Source organism: Rhineura floridana, chromosome 6 (assembly GCF_030035675.1).
Source record: "Rhineura floridana isolate rRhiFlo1 chromosome 6, rRhiFlo1.hap2, whole genome shotgun sequence".
In the NCBI taxonomy this organism is placed as follows: Eukaryota; Metazoa; Chordata; class Lepidosauria; order Squamata; family Rhineuridae; genus Rhineura; species Rhineura floridana.
The window spans coordinates 45,178,855-45,198,397 of NC_084485.1; the positions used below are offsets into that span (position 1 = coordinate 45,178,855).

A 19,543-nucleotide genomic window follows, 5' to 3' on the forward strand; every position below is an offset into this window, starting at 1 on the left:
TTAAATAATGAAAGAACAGTACGTGCAATTATGTACCCATTAAAGTGGATGGGAATTAACAAAACCACTGACTTGAATGGTGTCACAACAGCATCTGAAGATATCTTAATTAAATTAGCTTTAAATACTTAAACTCAGAAATGTGGAGAATGCTTCAGGCACAGATTGTCTAAGTGTGTACCTGAGGGTTTGTTGTTGTTGTTATGTGCCTTCAAGTCGATTACGACTTATGGCGACCCTATGAATCAGCGACCTCCAAGAGCATCTGTCATGAACCACCCTGCTCAGATCTTGTAAGTTCAGGTCTGTGGCTTCCTTTATGGAATCAATCCATCTCTTGTTTGGCCTTCCTCTTTTTCTACTCCCTGCTGTTTTTCTCAGCATTACTGTCTTTTCTAGTGACTCATGTCTTCTCCTGATGTGTCCACACTATGATAACCTCAGTTTCCTCATTTTGGCTTCTAGTGACAGTTCTGGTTTAATTTGTTCTAACACAGAATTATTTGTCTTTTTCGCAGCCCATGATATGCGCAAAGCTCTCCGACAGCACCACTTTTCAAATGAGTTGATTTTTCTCTTATCCGCCTTTTTCACTGTCCAACTTTCACATCCATATATAGAGATCGGGAATACCATGGTCTGAATGATCCTGACTTTGGTGTTCAGTGATACATCTTTGCATTTGAGGACCTTTTCTAGTTTTCTCGCAGCTGCCCTCCCCAGTCCTAGCCTTCTTCTGATTTCTTGACTATTGTCTCCATTTACTGACTGTGCCAAGGTATTAATCCTTGACAAGTTCAATGTCCTCATTGTCATCTGGAAAGTTATATAAATCTTCTGTTATCATTACTTTAGTCTTCTTGACGTTCAGCTGTAGTCCCGCTTTTGTGCTTTCCTCTTTAACATTCATCAGCGTTCGTTTCAAATCATTACTGGTTTCTGCTAAGAGTATGGTATTGTCTGCATATCTTAAATTATTGATGTTTCTCCCTCCAGTTGTCACACCTCCTTCATCTTGGTCCAATCCCGCTTTCCGTATGATATGTTCTGCGTAGAGATTAAACAAATAGGGTGACAAAATACAACCCTGTCTCACATCCTTTTCGATGGGGAACCAATCGGTTTCTCCATATTCTGTCCTTCCAGTAGCCTCTTGTCCAGAGTATAGGTTGCGCATGAGGACAATCAGATGCTGTGGCACCCCCATTTCTTTTAAAGCATTCCATAGTTTTTCATGATCTACACAGTCAAAGGCTTTGCTGTAGGCTATAAAGGACAGGGTGATTTTCTTCTGAAATTCCTTGCTCCGTTCCATTATCCAACGTATGTTTGTGATATGATCTCTGCTGCTTCTTCCCTTTCTAAATCCAGCCTGGACGCCTGGCAGTTCTCGCTCCATATATGGTAAGAGCCTTTGGTGTAGAATCTTGAGCATTACTTTACTTGCATGGGATATTAAGGCAATAGTTCGATAATTACTGCATTCCCTGGGATCCCCTTTCTTTGGAATTGGGATATATATTGAACGCTTCCAGTCTGTGGGCCATTGTTTAGTTTTCCATATTTCTTGACAAATTTTTGTTAACATTTGGACAGATTCATTCTCAGTAGCTTGTAGCAGCTCTTTTGGTATGCCATCTGTTCCTGGTGATTTGTTTCTTCCAAGAATTTTAAGAGCAGCTTTCACCTCACATTCTAAAATTTCTGGTTCTTCATCATACGGTTCCTCCATGAATGAATCGGTCATCCTGGCATCTCTTTTATAGATTTCTTCAGTGTATTGCTTCCATCTTCCTTTTATTGCATCTCGGTCAGTCAGTGTGTTCCCCTGTTGATTATTCAACATCCCTACTCTTGGTTTAAATTTCCCTTTCATTTCTCTAATCTTTTGGAATAGGGCTCTTATTCATCCCTTTTTGTTGTCCTCTTCTATTTCTATACAATAACTATCGTACTAGTTCTCTTTGTCCCTACGTACTAGTCACTGTATCGTTGCATTTAGGGTTCTGACTGTGTTTCTATCTCCTCTTGCTCTTGCTTTCCTTCTTGCTTTAACCATTTTAAGAGGTTCTTCAGTCATCCATTGAGGTCTTTCTCTCTTTTTAACTAGAGGTATTGTCTTTTTGCATTCTTCCCTGATAATGTCTCTGACTTCACTCCATAGCTCTTCTGGTTCTCTGTCAACTAAGTTGAAAGCATCAGATCTGTTCCTTATTTGATCTTTATATTTTTCTGGGATGTTATTTAACTTGTATTTTGGCATTATGATTGCTTTATTTTTCTTCTTTAGCTTTACTATGATTTTTGATACGACCAGTTCATGATCTGTACCACAGTCTGCTCCTGGTCTTGTTTTCGCAGAAAGTATAGAACTTCTCCATCTTCTGCTACCAATTATATAATCAATTTGATTCCTATATTGACCATTTGGTGATGTCCACATGTACCGTCTTCTTTTCAAAAAATGTGTTGGCAAGAAACAAATTATTGGCTTCACACAATTGAACAAGTTTTTCTCCTGCTTCATTTCTGTCTCCTAAGCCCCATTTCCCCACAATTTCCAGTTCTTCTCTGTTCCCTGCTTTTGCATTCCAGTCCCCCTTGATTATCAGCGCATCTTGTTTTCGTGTGTGATCAATTTTCTCCTGTACTTCTGTGTAAAATCTCTCCAATTCCTCTTCTTCTGCGTTTGCTGTTGGAGCATAGACTTGGATAATGGTTATGTTAATAGGTTTCCCATTTAATCTCATTGATATCACTCGCTCAGACCTTGCGTTGTAGCTCCTAATAGCTTTTGCTACATCACTTCTCACTATTAAAGCAACCCCATTTCTTCTTAATTGCTCATTTCCTTCATAAAATATTTTGTAGGTTTCTGATTGAAAATGTCCCATTCCTGTCCATTTTAATTCACTCATGCCAAGTATTTTAATGTTGATATGTTCCATTTCTTGCTTAACAATTTCTAACTTTCCCTGGTTCATGCTTCTCACATTCCATGTTCCTATTGTGTGTGTACAACTCCGGACTCTCCTTTCGCATCTGTGCGCATTAGCCTCTGGGCTTCCTTTCGGCTTTGACCCAGCTGCATCATTAGTCACAGCGCTACTTGTCCTTGTCCTTTGTTCTTCCCCAGTAGTTCGGGGAGTGCCTTCTGACCTGGGGGTCTCATCTTCTAGCACTATCTTGTGTTGCATTTTGGATACTCTGTTCATAGGGCTTTTGTGGTAAGAGATATTCAGAGGTGGTTTACCCTTGCCTTCCTCTGAGTTTGGATGTATCTTAGTCTGGTGTCTCAGCTTTGACCATTCCGCCTTGGGTGTCCCTGCTAGGAGTCTAGCCTCATGGTCTAGACTCCTGACGGCATTGCTCTTAGCTTCTTCAGCACTTTCAAACCCCTTCACCACATTAAGGCGTGCATCCTAAAGGGGGAGAACTGTCACTAGAAGCTAAAATAATGAAAATGAGGTTATCATACTTTGGACACATCATGCAAAGACATGATTCACTAGAAAAAACAATAATGCTGGGAAAAACAGAAGGGAGTAGAAAAAGAAGAAGACCAAAGAAGAGATGGATTGATTCCATAAAGGAAGCCACAGACCTGAACTTACAAGATCTGAACAGGGTGGTTCATGACAGATGCTATTGGAGGTCTCTGATTCATAGGGTCACCATAAGTCGTAATCGACTTGAAGGTACATAACAACAATAACAAAACTACAAAGAGGCAAAGTCATACATGCTGCATCAGCCATGCAGCTTCCACTCAGGGAGCCATTACTAACTGAGAACAAAGACAGGAAGAGAAGGCAGGAAGAGGAGGTGCAAAGCCTGCAAAAACAGCAGTTTAGAGGAGGAATCAGCAGAGGCAAGAACAGATTGCCTTTCTGTCTAATGCTCCCCACTGGTTCAGGTCGTTTGTAGTATACATTGGTGCTTTATTCCCAACAGTGCCAATCATCCTGGAGGAAATACTGTCCAGTCTTCCTCATACCACAAATCTTTCAGAAGACTGGCAACCTGCCTTCTCACCATTCTTGAAACTTGAATGGACTCAGAGTTGCATGCTTTTGCCCCCGACTCCATTGCTCTTTATAACCATCTCCAGAGCAAGACATTTGGCAAAACTACAGATTATGCAAGAAATTTGTGGATGTGTGTGTACGCCTGGGTGGGGTGGCAGTGGTAGTGATTTAGTTATAATTTAGTTATAATCATAGTCATTGCATTCATCTGTTACATTTCCCAGAAATACAGAGTGCCCAAAAAAGTTTGATTGGAACAGTGGTGCTGGGGGAAGGGAATTTAATCCTAACCCCCAATGTATTTTCCTGATTTAAATCCCCCCTCCCAATCCTGCTGGAAACCCCATGGGGGACCTGTGCTGTGACACTAGTAAAAAAAGCTTTGGGGGCACCTGGAAAACAGGGTATGTGGGAAAAGTTTAAAAATCTTTTCCACTGCTCCAATCAAACTCAAAACTTCCCTCAGCTTCTGTAAAAAAATGTTTAATTAAAGTAGATGTGAGCAGTGATCTTCCACATAACATGCAGCTTGGCTCTCAGAGAAAGAAATACTTGTCCTCACAAGAAACTCTTGTCCTCGCATGGTTGGCTCTGGAGAGCAGCACGTGTGGGAAACCCTTTTTGCATTAGTTTTCTTCCTTATCTTGATGAGAACTAAAAATACAACTCTGAAATAATCTCCTAGATTGACTAGGACAGATGTAGGTTTTAAAACATGCAACTGACTTATATAAGGAGAGAGCTCTGTCCCAGACTCTTTATATGGTGGTGGAAGAAATGTGGATATCTATTCAAGGGAGTTGGTGACGCATGCTGAACTACAGAGAAACTGAAGCTGGAATGGACATAAATCAGCTTGATTTGTTGTGCATTTTTTAAAATTCCCATTTGTGAGGGGCTTTCATTTCTCAATATCAAGCTGATCTCCTCTTAGATATTCCTAAACATGTATCTTCTATAGCAAGGTCATGCATTCTTGACATGTAAGAGCACATGTGTTCTGTGTTTCGTGACACATACTGAGACTTAGCCTTACACAACTGAGTGCCCTTCAGATATTTTGGACAACATTGGGGAAACCTGCCGTACCATAATCATGTCTGTCTGTTGGGAGGGTGGGAAGGATTCTAAACAGATTTGTCTCATAATCTTTAGAGGAGGGATGGAAGATGTGAGGGAATGGACACCAGTCCCACATTTGACCATACCTTGTGTTTGGGCTGGACCAATGGGAGGCAGTCTTGTCCTAGGAATACGTTTATATCCAGTTTTGAGTAATGTACACATCTTTGCAAATAATTTCTCTTAATATAATGCATTTTTGTATGTTATTTTCACTAAAATCATTTTTATCCACACTTTCCCCTAATATATTCTCAGTGTATAGTCTGAAGGCACATGAGGACACCACCTTGCTGAAACTAAGTAGGTGTTGGTCTGGTCAATGTCTGCATGGGAAACCACTTGGGAATCGCATTTGTGCCACCTTGGGTTCCTTGATGAAAGAAAGGTGGGATATAAATGTAAGAAAATAAATAATATATGGATTTTTGTAAGCATTGGTTGGTTGGAGAACTGCATTGCAAAATTAGGATAAGTGCAAATTTCAAAGGATAGCTTGCATATTGTTTCAGAAAGTGTGGATTGGGCTTTAAATGTGAAGTGAATCAAAACTCTCCCCCTTCCCTACTCTCTAGCTGGTTTCCGGCTTCTAATGTATTGTCCCTGCTCCCAACCAGAGAAGCAGACTCAGGACTCAAAGACTGGGTTTTGTGTAAGACTTTATTCCAGAAGTCATCATAGGGACAAAGCATCAAAACATACAAGGCATATCAGGATACAGAACAGGTGCAAACTAGGCATGGAAACAGCAACGGAGAGTTGTCACAACGACCATATCATGCCCAGACACTCTAAATAAAAGAGAGATGGGTGGGCACTTTACTTGTCTGAGCTAAATCTAGTGCTTTCCTGTCTTATAAGCAAAGGGGGAATTATCTTGGGAAGAGATGCAAATTGCTTTAACTGAAGTGGTCTCTTCTCCAGTCTGCACAACCTGGGAGAAACTGTTATTTCAGCCTTTGACAAACAATCCTCATTCTTATTTCTCCAGAAGAGTCCAGTCAGTTCATTAGAGTCTATCTATTCAAAGGCTAAGTCTGGGCTGGGTGCCAGTGAGGATTCCTCTCATTTTTTCACAGGCAAAGGGGAGTTACTGATGTTAGTAAACTCACTAGGCACGAAGCTGCCAGTGGTTTCTGGAAATATTCCCCCCATGATTTCCCCAGCCCCCTCCATAACATCTACAAACCTCTCTCCATTCTCCCAATCCCGCCAAGCATTCTCCATAGGGCCATGACATGTATTTAAATATATTCTTTATTGTTGGTTTTGATGTTTTTGACTTTTGGTCTTCATTTTTAAATCTTCCAGTCCCTTGAACCAGAGAAAATGATAAAATCTATATAATTTTATCTATAAAATATGCTGGGGTTTATGTAGTCGGAGAGATTTAGATCTCCAGCCATTCCCACTTAGCTTTCTATCAAAATTTCTTGCAAAACTCTGGGACAGAAATCACTAAAGTTTCCACTGCAATGGACTGTGAACTTTAGCTTTGTCTTTGATGAAAATGATCAGAGTTCCAAGTGTATAATGAAACCCCAAATGAGTCCAGTTTCACATGGCTGCAAATGTTTCTCCTACCTCTGATCACAGGTGTATTCAGCAAGGGTGAGACTTTGATATTACAAGACAGCACATCCCCTGAAATGTTTAAATTAGTGCTCTGGGATTCAGCTGACCAATTCCTGTTGGGAGTCCTGGAGCTAAACTTAGCAATGCTTAGTGGGGTGGGGACGACGACAAGAAGATGTCGTATTTTCAGAACATTCTGCATTTCTCCAGGGGCAGCTTTTTAATTCAAAGTTCAAAATGCAATCTGAACCTAAATGCATTGTGGAAGGGAATAGCTGCCTGTCATGTAGCATTTCATACCCCCCTTTTTTGTGGCCTCAGTCAACAAACTGTAATAAGTGTAACCAGAATTATTGCTCAGCTCCTTCAAAATGCAACTTTTTTAAAAGAAATGAAAAACATCAATATATTCAGAGGAAGAAAACATGTTACTGCTCAAAAATTGGTGGCTGCTGGCCCACATTCCATCTGTCAGGCACCAGTGAAGTTGTAACGTAAGTGATATGAGCTGATAATAGAAAATGGATATTTGCTTGTACCCTGGCCTAGATAGACAGTAGAAGAGCTGCTACATTTAGTCTTGCTTCCCATACTTTCTAGGATTAAGAACAGACATGCATATTGATGTGTTTTTAAGCTACAACCAAAAGTCTTCCAGCTCATTCTGTAATGCCTGACGGTATTATAAAGGCTGCCCATTAGCTACAGGGGTAAGTTCAACATTCTGGTTTTGGTGTACAAAGCCCTATGCAGCTTGGGACCAGGATACAAGAAATATCTTCTTACTCCTTATATGCCCAGTCGATCACTGCGCTCTGCAGGTGAGGACCTCCTGCAGATACCATCTTATCAGGAGGTCCGTTCTGCACAATATAGGAAATGGACCTTTAGTGTGGCGGCACCTACCCTGTGGAATTCCCTCTCCTTAAATATTAGGTAGGCGCCATCTCTGTAATCTTTATGGTGCCTACTGAAGACCTTCCTCCTTTAAGTAGAGACTTATTCCAGTCTGTGTCTGTGTTGGAATTGCTTTTTAAGATGTTTTTAAAGCTTTTTCTTTAAAAAAAATTGTTTTAACATGTTTTTAAAAATGTTTCGTTTTAATATATTTTTAAAGTCTGTTTTTATGATGTTTTAGATTGTTCTTAGTGTTTTTGTTTGCTGCCGTGGGCTCCTACTGGGAGGAAGGGTGTGATATAAATGTAATAAATAATAAATATGCAGACTAGAAATGGAAGGATCTGTCAATTTTGGTTTTCTCAGTTTGTCATTTTTCCAATCTTAAATTCCATTCTCCACATTTCTGCAGCAATTTGTAAATCACAACTTTCACAACCGTCTTACGTCTTATATACCCAGACAATCACTGCGCTCTGCAGGTGAGGGCCACCTGCAGATACCATCTTTTCAGGAGGTTCGTTCTGCACAATATAGGAAATGGACCTTTACTGTAGCAGCACCTACCCTGTGGAATTCCTTCCCCTTGAATATTAGGCTGGCGCCATCTCTGCTATCTTTTCGGCGCCTTTTGAAGACTTTCCTATTTCAAGAAGCCTTTTAAGTTGAGACCTATCCCAGTCTGTGTCTGTGTTAGAATTGCTTGTTAATATGTTTTTTTAATAATGTTTTAACCCTTTTTAAAAGATGTTTTTAAAGCTTTTTTTAAAAAATGTTTTTAACATTGTTTTGTTTTAATATCTTTTAAAATCTGTTTTTATGATGTTTTAAAGTGTTTTTAGAGCTTCTGTTTGCCGCCATGGGCTCCTGCTGGGAGGAGGGCGGGATATAAATCAAATAATAAATAAATAAATAAATAAACAGTTGAGTATCAACAGTTGTGGCCATACATGTCCTGGAGAATATAAGATAACAGTTGTGCAGAGATGGAAGAATCTGCCAGTTTTGGTTCTCTTAGTTTCTCATTTTCCCAATCTTAAAGTCAGTTCTTTGCATTTCTGCAACAATTTGTATTTTTTTTAAAAAAAATCCTCATAAACATTCTCCAGTGTTTTAGTGAGAATTTCTCTTACAAAACACATTTTTGTATGCAGTTATGACCAATATACACATTTTTACAAACACTTTCTCCTAATATACTGCATTTTGGTATGTTATTTTAGTCCCCTAATATGTATTTTTTGTAAACATTGCTTGGTTGAAGAACTGCATAGGAAAATTCAGATAGGTGCAAATTTTGAAGGATAGCTATGTGTAGGTTCTCATATTTGTTGGGGAAAGTGTGAATTTGCTAGATTCAGTTTTAAATGAAATCCAAATAGAATTTCTCCCCCATCTCTCATGCAGATCATCTGAAGACAGGTCCTGTCTGTCACCTTCTCTAAGTCAGCTCAATGGATGATGCAGCCCGATGTAGTATGTAAGCATGTACAATTTAATTTCAGATCTTTTCTTGGCCCAGATATATGGTACCACAGTTTTAAACCATGGGCTCTAGAGTGAGATACTGAAGCATTACACTGTGCTCCATAGGGCTGTATGAATCCTGCACCTGAAAGCTACTCCAGGGTCCACATCAGCTGATCAGTATACAGACAATCACATAGTCCCTGATGGTTTGTAATTGAACTTGAAGAATGACCTGCTGATTCACCATCTTTGTCTTGATTGTGCACACGGTGCACAGTGCTGTATTATGTTGCAGGGCCAAATTGTACCCAGCCTGAGAAAAAGAATTGCGGTTGTTCTTCATCATTATCCACCCTTCCTCACAAAGGAGCCTAGGTTAGGAAACACACAAGCAATGACATAACTAAAACATCTAAAATTTTCTAAAAACTGTTCCAATACAGAAACAGATTGGGAAAGATGTGCCTTAGCTGGCATATGTAGGGTTCAATAATCCATCTTCCAGTTGCATTTTCTCTTATTTTATGGGACCTCATGTGAAACAGTGTCTGGGGGCGGGCAGATTTCTCATGCCTTAAACCCCCCAATAGTCAAGAGGGTAGTATAGTAATGCATTGCATGATCTTGCCCCATTTCAGTTCTCTGAGGGCAGAAAGCCCCTCCTCCCAGAATTGGAGAAAAGGTTTTGAGACCTATGTTGCAGAAGAAAGCAGTGGCTCCATATGAGGGATGGAAAACTGCCAATATAGATCAAACTACTTCCTGTTTTCAATATCTAAGAGATGAGTGTTTTACATTTATTACAGGTGTACATTGGCTGGGGTGGTGGTGAATGATCATGAGGTCAATAAATGCCCCTGGTTTAGCTAAGAGAACCCACAAAGCCTTGTGGCACTCTGTTGTTTCTGTCCTTTCCTGTGCAGAATATACATTTTCCTATATATCTGTTTCCCTAGGTTCACGAGTTTTGCAAGAGGTGAAGCTGTTCAAAATGTTGCCTGCGGATCACTGAAGAGGTCTGGATTGTTTAAATAAGAACAGCGGTGGATGATCTTTTTTTTTTTTTTAAAACAAAGTTAAAGCTTCATTTAAGTTTTCAAAAAATTCTATGCTGCTCTGCTTTCACAAAATAAAAAGCTGAGCTCTTCAGAACGCCACAGGCAACATAAGGCCCATGAAAGCCCATCAGAAAGGAAACACTAGCGTGAAGCTGAAGTTTTTTTCTTCACAAAAACGTACAAGCAAAAATACACATCACCCAGCCACCTCTAAATTATTTTAAGATAAAAAAGAGCAAGAGACAACCTCCCCTCCAAAGGATTGTAGAAGAAAGATAAACCCTTTTATTTCCTCCATAAAGAGCTCCTGTACCTATTTGTCAGCAATTTGGCAGGCTTAATGCACTCTGTAGGGGCTCCTGAGCTTATAAATTTCATCCAGTTTGGTCAAAAGCGGAGGACATTATAGCTGTTTCTAGATTCTTCTTTGTAGAACTTGTATTACGCAGAGTGGCTCAGAACCTGAAACACAGATCAAAGAGGAGAGAGCATAAAGGAACTAGAAAGTGATAATATTCCTGCAGGTACAGATACAAGGTGAATCTTGGGACCCGTGCACAACCCTACTATTTATGTGGTTTAGTCAATGATCCACTTACAAGAAGGGAAGGCAAATAAATGTCTTTATCACAGAAAGGTTACTTGATGCTTTTTATGTTCACAGTTAGTTAGTCCCTCATGTATGCCCAAGGCTCCAGGCGCTTTAAAGACAGTGGCTTTTTGACTCTGAAGAAAAACATAGCGTGACAGTTACAGTCACTCACAAATGCACACACATTCGCCTTCCTGACTATTGCTGAAGGAGGAAAGGCATTATTGTGCTGAATTTGTATCATCAGGTACATTTCCATAGCAACAGACAGTGATATCACTAACAGGTTTATGGTGCCACTCAGGCACAGAATGTGGCATGCAGAAAACCTGATATGAGAAACAATCTCAAAAGGTGCATGAATTATCAATAGTAAATTCCTCTGAGTAGCAGAAGGTTTATTAAGAGGCAAGAATCTTAAGTACTCAAGGGTGGCCTTGTAAACCCATTAGGTGTCTCCTTGTTAAGAGATTTGGCTTTTGGTTACTCTTCAAACTTGCAGCCTCAGGCTGGAGCCTTTGTATTGATATTACAGGAGTCTCTGGGGTGACTGTACATTTCCTTGTTTCTTTCCACTGTTGCCATGGACAAATTTGCTGACCTCTCAGCAAACTGCCTCATTAAGCCTCTCATCAACACAGGTTATCACTGTCAGGCCCAGGATGTGACTCAGGAACCAGACCAACGGTTGTAGTTAATTCGTGTTTTATTAGGGTAATGTCCAAACAAAGACTGCGTTTTCTCATGAAGCAATACAGGGATACAGGTCCTGTGGCATTGGGAGAAAGTTGACAGAGCAAGGGACTTCTTCCCGCCTGTTCTTTAAGAAGGGGCCAAACGGGCGCGCAATCTTTCGCTCCTCCTTAACTGCCCCTCAGGTACTGCCCGCCTTCCCCCCCTTCTCTTCTGTCTTTTCAGCTGTCTGCGTGTGCGCGGTGAGGGGGGAAGCATCACCCCCTCCTCTTCTGAAGTTTCCGATTCCAGGATGGGGGATAGGGGAGGGGCTGATGGTAAACTGCCTCCCCACTTTTCGGCTGTGAGCAGCCCTCCCTCTTTCCCCTCTTGCTCTGAGCCTGAAAGAGGGGGAGGCGTGAGAATGTCCAGGGAGGGCTCAGGCTCCCCGTCGCTAAGCGACCTTATCACTGGCAGTTCCTCTGTTTCGTCTTCGCTCCAAAGGGGGGAAGTTCCTCCCCCTTCCCTCTGCCATCCATCCGAATACTCTTCTCCCAACTCTCCGGGATCCAGCTCCCCGGGATTGGGACCCCAGCTCTGCCTTCCGACACCATCCCCCCTCCCAGGCTGTGCCCCCCTCCCCTTGTCTGGCTTGGGACGGTGGGGAAAACGTTGATGGAAAAGTTTTACCAATTCTGGAGCATGCACATCAGCTGCATCTTCCCATGATCTGTCAGCCACCCCATAGCCTTTCCAGTGAATCAAGTACTGCAGCTTGTGGCGTCTGATCCTGGAATCTAAGATCTCCTCAACTTCAAACTCAAGCTGCTCATTTACCAGGAGTGGAGCTCCGGGAGGTTCCTCCGGCCGTAACTCACTGGGAGGGGCGGCTTTCGTTAAGAGGGATCGATGGAACACAGGATGTATTTTAAACGTGTCAGGCAGCTTCAGTCGGTACACCACGGGATTGATTTGAGTTTCTATTTCGAAAGGACCCACCCTCTTGTCTTGTAATTTTCTACATTTGCCCGGCATCTGGAGGAAGCGGGTGGACAGCCATACCTGGTCTCCCGGTTGAAGGGGGGGGCCCTCCTTCCTGTGCAGGTCAGCAACTCACTTGTACTCCGTTTTGGCTTCGTTTAACTGCTGTTTCAGTGTCTGTTGCGCCGCTTGCAATGCCTTAAGTAAGTTCTCAGCTGCCGGTACCAGCATTCCTTCTGAGCTGCTTGGAAAGACTTTAGGATGGAATCCATAATTAGCGAAGAACGGGGTTTGTTGAGTGCAGAGAATTGTTGTAGGCGAACTCTGCAAAATGCAAATATGATACCCAGTCAGTCTGTTGATAGGACACATAACTTCGTAAATATCTTTCCAAAACGGCGTTCAAGCATTCCGTCTGCCCATCTGTCTGGGGGTGATGGGCGGAGGAGAGTTTTAATTCCGTCTGCAACTGTTTCCACATTGCTCTCCAAAATTTGGCTGTGAACTGAGTTCCTCGGTCTGAGACTACGCTGTTTGGCAATCCATGCAGCCGGTAGACTTCTTTTATGAATAACTTGGCCGTTTCTTTAGCCTCTAAGGCCCCTGCACAAGGAAGAAAGTGTGCCATTTTGGGAAGTAGATCCACCACTACTAAGATGGCTGTCATTCCTTGGGACTTGGGTAGATCAGTTATAAAATCCATGGAGAGGTCCTTCCAGGGTTCGTGTGGGACAGGCAACGGTTGTAACAGTCCTGCTGGTGTCCCTGTTTGTGTTTTTGTCCGCAGACAGACAGAGCAGGACTTTACATAACTCTCAATATCCCGACGCATTTTAGGCCACCAGAAGTCCTTGGCCACGTTCTGAATGGTCTTGTAAATCCCAAAGTGTCCCGCTGTGATGGAATCATGACACTGGCGTAGGATTCTGAGCCTTAATTCCCCTTCTGGCACATATCTGGCGGTTTTGAACCATAACAGTCCATTTCTCCAGTGAAAGGTTACTTCTGAGTCTTGACCTTGTCCCGTCTCCTGCTGATATTTTAGCATGTCTGCATCTTCTTGTTGTGCCTTTTTGAGTTCCTCTTCCCATGAAGGCTGGCATACTCCCAACGTTAATTTCTCTGGCGGGATTACGTACTGAGGCTGGTCCTCGGATTCACTTTCTTTGTATTGTGGCTGTCTGGATAAGGCATCCGCTCTCTGGTTTTTGGCTTGGGCATGGTAAGTAATCTGGAAGTTAAACCTAGTGAAGAACTGGGACCATCTTATCTGTCTCTGGTTCAGCTTTCTGGCTGTTTGGAGGCTTTCAAGATTCTTGTGGTCGGAGCGCACTTCAATTCGGTGAGAGGTCCCCTCTAGGTATTGTCTCCAGTTTTCAAAAGAGTCCTTGATGGCCAGCAGCTCCTTCTCCCAAACTGTGTAGTTCTTCTCTGCAGGCTTTAACTTCTGAGAGAAGTACGCACAGGGGTGCAGCTCCTTTCCTTCTTGGTCTAATTGTAGCAGGACCCCCCCGATGGCAAAATCTGAAGCATCTGCTTCCACTACGAAAGGGTGGTTCGGATCAGCAAAGCGCAGAATGGGCTCAGTAGCAAACCTTCTCTTCAGCTCCTCAAAGGCCTCGGTGGCGTTCTCTGTCCATTGAAACTTCTTCTTCCCCCTTAAACAGTCAGTCAGAGGAGCTGTTAATTTGGAAAACCCTGGAATGAACTTTCTGTAATAATTGGCAAACCCCAAAAACCGTTGTACATCCTTTTCGGTGACAGGTTGGCCCCAGTCCAATATGCAGCTAACTTTCCCTGGGTCCATCTCCACGCCTTCCACTGACATTCGATATCCAAGGAAGTCTAGAGACTTGAGGTCAAATCCACATTTCTCTAATTTAGCATACAGGTGATTTTCTCTCAGTCTCTTCAACACCGTCTTCACATGCTGGTCGTGGTCTTCCTGGTTCTTTGAGAACACCAGGATATCATCTAAGTAACAGATTACATACGTGTCCAACAAGTCTCTAAACACGTCGTTCATGAATTTTTGAAAAATTCCTGGACTTCCACAAAGCCCGAACGGCATGACCAGGTATTCATACTGTCCGTAAGCGGTCAAGAATCCTGTTTTCCATTCATCTCCCTCCTTCATTCTGATCAGATTGTACGCTCCTCTCAAATCCAACTTCGTGAAGATTTTTGCAGAGCGCAGTCGGTCCAGCAACTCTGAGATCAGGGGCAGCGGGTAGCTGTTGGGGATGGTGATCTGGTTCAATATGCGATAGTCATTACAGGGTCTGAGTCCCCCCCCCTCTTTTTCACAAACAATAGTGGCGCTCCAGCAGGGGATTGTGAGGGGCGTATGAATCCTCGCCTCAGGTTTTTATCCAGGAATTCCTTCAGGGCCTCCCTCTCATTCTCTGTGAGAGAGTAGATTCTCCCTGATGGGATGCTGGCTCCTGGCACTAGGTCAATTGCACAGTCGTAAGGGCGGTGGGGGGGGTAAAGTCTCTGCCTCTTTTTCATCAAACACATCTTTGAATTCTTCATACTTTGGCGGCAGGGTCACTTGCTCAATCTCTTGCACTGCCCCCGCTAAGGTGTTCTTGATTCCTTCAGGTTGACAGTTCTCCTGGCAATACTGTGAGGTGAACCACACCACCGCCTCCTTCCAACTTATTTTGGGTTCATGCTTTGCTAGCCAGGGCATTCTCAGAATCACCTCAAAGTTCGAGAGATCTGACACGTATAGCGAAATGAACTCTTCGTGCCCAGGGATTTGAAGTTTCACTTCCTCCGTGGCTTGTGTCACCCCTCCTGACTTCAGGGGTCTCCCATCGATAGTCTCCACAGCTAGGGGAGCGTCCAGTTTCCACCGGGAAATTCCATGACGCTTGACTAACTTTGCATCAATAAAATTTGTGGAGGCTCCACTGTCAATTAAGGCAGTGGAATTAAACACCACTCCTCTGGAAGTTGTAATCCGAATAGGCAAGACCAACACCCCCTTTGAGGGAGGTTGGATCGTTGGGGGACCTTTATACAACGCTGCCCCCAGTCCACCGGCCTGCACGTGGACTGGGTGTTCTAGTTTCCCGACGGCTCGGCTTTCCCCCCTTTCAGTCCACAGTCTCTGGCCACATGGCCCGGCTTTGAACAATAAAAGCATAAACGTTCCCGGCGTCGTCTTTCCTTTTCTTCTTCCGACAGTCTTGGCCTAGCCCCTCCCTGTCCCTCTGTTGCATTACCTGCCATCCCTGCAGTGGGAAGGGTCTTGTTGCGGGATGCCGAGGCTGAGTATCTCGGGACTTCCTGCTTCCTTTCCAGGCGCCTTCCTTCCATCCGGTGATCTATCTGTAGGCATAGCCGGATGAGCCCTGGTAGGTCAGCGGGGGGGGGGAGGTCCTGGCCAACTCATCCAGGATTTCAGCATTTAATCCACTCCGGTACATAAACATCAGGGCGGCATCATTGTAACCAGTTTCCTGGGACAGAATTTTAAAAGCGTTAGTGTACTCGGAAACAGTCCCTTTAGCTTGCTTCAGAGCGCCTAGTTGCCGCGCTACTGTTTCAGCCCTTTGCGGGTCTTGAAACATCTCGGTCATCTCCTGTATAAATCCTCTGTACCTTCCTAAGACAGTATCCTTTCTCACGAGATACGGAGTCACCCATTTTGCAGCTTCTCCCTCCAGGAGGCTAATCACGAAAGCTACTTTAGCCCCATCGTCTGGAAATTCCGTGTGCCTGACATCCAGATATAACTCACATTGAGCCACGAAGGTTGCCAACTGATCACTTTGTCCCGCGTATTTTGGGGGCAATCCAATGGAAACCTTTACTACGGCAGCTGGAGGGGCTGTTCGCATCTGGTCTATCGTGGCCTTCAAGGTTTGATTATCCGTCTTCAGCGCCTTGACTGCTGCTAGCAGGGCTTGAACATCCGTCTGCAAATCAGCTACCTTAGTCCTCAAGAGTTCCACTTCTTCCGTCTCAGAAGTGGGGTTCGTCCCCCCCGCTGCTCCCTTTGACATCTTGTCCCAGTCAAGTGAAGAGAGCGTTGAGGGTGATTTAGGTGGCTCTGTCAAGCTGTCAGGCCCAGGATGTGACTCAGGAACCAGACCAACGGCTGTAGTTAATTCGTGTTTTATTAGGGTAATGTCCAAACAAAGACTGCGTTTTCTCATGAAGCAATACAGGGATACAGGTCCTGCGGCATTGGGAGAAAGTTGACAGAGCAAGGGACTTCTTCCCGCCTGTTCTTTAAGAAGGGGCCAAACGGGCGCGCAATCTTTCGCTCCTCCTTAACTGCCCCTCAGGTACTGCCCGCCTTCCCCCCTTTTCTCCTGTCTTTTCAGCTGTCTGCGTGTGCGCGGTGAGGGGGGAAGCATCACCCCCTCCTCTTCTGAAGTTTCCGATTCCAGGATGGGGGATAGGGGAGGGGCTGATGGTAAACTGCCTCCCCGCATTTTGGCTGTGAGCAGCCCTCCCTCTTTCCCCTCTTGCTCTGAGCCTGAAAGAGGGGGAGGCGTGAGAATGTCCAGGGAGGGCTCAGGCTCCCCGTGGCTAAGCGACCTTATCACTGGCAGTTCCTCTGTTTCATCTTCGCTCCAAAGGGGGGAAGTTCCTCCCCCTTCCCTCTGCCATCCATCCGAATACTCTTCTCCCAACTCTCCGGGATCCAGCTCCCCGGGATTGGGACCCCAGCTCTGCCTTCCGACAATCACCCATTAATGGCACAGTGTGCTGTCCCCATGGGATGATTTCATAATGACTGAAAAATAACTGATTTTCTCCCCGTCCTAAAGTTCTAAATGCAGGAGCTCAAGCATGCTTGGAAGCTGAACACCCTTAACTGGAACCTTCTTTTTAAAATGGTGGTGTTTTGAGGAAGACATTCTCCAGCAGCTAAGAATATACACTTCCCCAAACAAGCTACAGCAGGGCTATCTCCCGCCCCCTCATGGGCCATGTTTGGCAGGTGGACAGGTGGCCATCAGTCATTCACCTGACATCATAATGAAATCATGTGACTGTTTTTGTGTAGTGCTAGTCATGGTTTTTAGTAAGCCTTGATGATGAGCAGACAATTGGGGTTTGCAAAGCCCCATGCACACTGCTTTGCAACCCCTGACAATCAGATGACTGTTGGCATTTCATCCACAGCACTATGCAAGCTCCAATGATCAGCTGATTGTTGGTGCTTACAATGTGGTATGTATGGGGCTTTGCAGGTGCCCCTGTCATTAATCAGCTGATTCCCTGCAAATCCCCTTCTGGCCTAGCCGCGTCTTTACCTGCTCCTTATATAGTGTCAGGTATAGGGCAGGTGGACATAGCTTGGCCAAAGTAACCTCATGGGCCAAATGAGGAGGTCTGGCAGGCCTACTTAGGGCCATGACCTGGAGGTTCCCCACTGCTGACCTACAGGTAGAATGATAAATAAATGGCAGACAACATATGGCTTTACATTATTTACAGCACTATTCTATCACCCTTTCCCTCTTTCACATTTCTACAAAAACCCTGCAGGGTTCACTCCAACCTGGACTGCTTATGCATAAGTAGAGAACCAGTAGAATATAAAGGTCAGCATTTCAGACTAGAACTGGAGAAATCCAGATTCAAATCTGCACTCAGTCACAAACCTATCAGTATTTCTCTGTCTAGCCTATATCACAGGGTCATTGTGAGGTTGAAGGAAGGGGAGAAAACACAGAGCTGCATCTGGCACCATCATGGTATAGTTTCCATTGTATGCTGAAGTTCCACCTCTTTGCCCTCTTGAATGCCTCCAGTGTTAGAGAGTCCACCACCTCCCTAGGTAATTGGTTCCATTGTTGTACCGCTCTAACAGGAGGTTTTTCTTGATGTTCAGTCGAATAGAGTAATAGAATAGTAGATTTGGAAGGGGTCTAAAAGGCCATCAAGTCCAACTTCCTGCTCAATGCAGGAATCCAAATTAAAGCATAACCGATATGTGGCTGTCCAGCCCCTGGCCTTCAACATGTGAGATATGTTTTCATGACCCATCCTATTTTTGTGATTGTAATTTGATTTAAACTGATTTTAATATTGAATTTGAAATCATTGTAATCCACCCTGTGATCTTAGAAACAACAACAACAGCAATGTAGTATGCTGCCCTAAATTCCACAGAGGAAGGGCAGAATAAGAATGTAATAAATAAGTAGGGATCCCCGCCTAATCCCTGAGAAAGGGTCTCTAGCTGCAACCTTTTCTCAGCTTCAACTTCTGGAAGGTTTACTCAGCTGGAGCAAAGCACTCACCTTGAAGAATAGGGAGAGCCCAAGATATTTTGGTGCCTGAGGTGAAGGACAAGATGGTGCTTCCCCTATTCCATGTACATAAACCTGATCTAGCAGGCTCAATGGCCCATCTAGTCCAGGATCCTTTTCTTAGAGTAGCCAATGAGATGCCTATACGAAGCCCTCAAGGAGAACCTGAGCACAACAGCACTCTCCTCATCTGTAATTCCCAACAAGTTGCATTCAGAGATACATTGCCTCCAACAGTAGGGGTAAAATATAAACATAATACAAATGATGGTGAGGCTCTCAGCTGAGTCTTACTTCAACACAAGCAATGGGACAGTGTCCTAAGTATACTAACTTACAGAGTGCATGGCTGGTTGTGTGGCTGACACAGCTCTGTCCACTCCTTACCTCTCAAAGTCTGCTGCCTAAGGTGGCCACCTCACTGCACCTGATAGTAGGCCTGGCCATGCTGAAGAAGAGTTTAGACATTGGAGGAAAAGTAGCAAGCTGTAACAGCCTATTTTTTAATTTTATTTTAATGTTTGGTCCTACTTTATTACCTTGAAATGATTTCCTTCCTTCCCACTTATTGCTCTCCCCATCTCCTACTTTATAGCAGCTCTTCTCAGTCTATACTCCAGTTGCTGTCAGAATGTTCTGGATCTACTAAAATTAAATCCAGATTGCATTGCCCCATGGCAGTGAAATCACTTACACTGATTAGCCGGTCTGAGGACACGGAATTCCATAAGAACATAAGACGAGCCTGTTGGATCAGTCTGTTGCCTATCTAGTCCAGCATCCTGTTCTCACAGTGGCCAACAAGATGATTCTCAAACTTTCCCTCCCACAGACCACTTGAAAATTGCTGAGGGTCTTGGTAGACCA

The 19,543-nt window shown here is 43.8% G+C and overlaps 1 long non-coding RNA gene across 1 annotated transcript in view; it reads right to left on the reverse strand.

The window, feature by feature from the left end:
• Positions 1–5,807: 5,807 nt before the first annotated feature.
• LOC133387249 (uncharacterized) overlaps positions 5,808–19,543 on the reverse strand; it is a 111,742-nt gene continuing 98,006 nt past the window's right edge. Inside the window, exon 4 of the long non-coding RNA XR_009763423.1 lies at positions 5,808–10,612. This is a non-coding gene — a long non-coding RNA (uncharacterized LOC133387249). The remainder of the gene's footprint in view (positions 10,613–19,543) is intronic.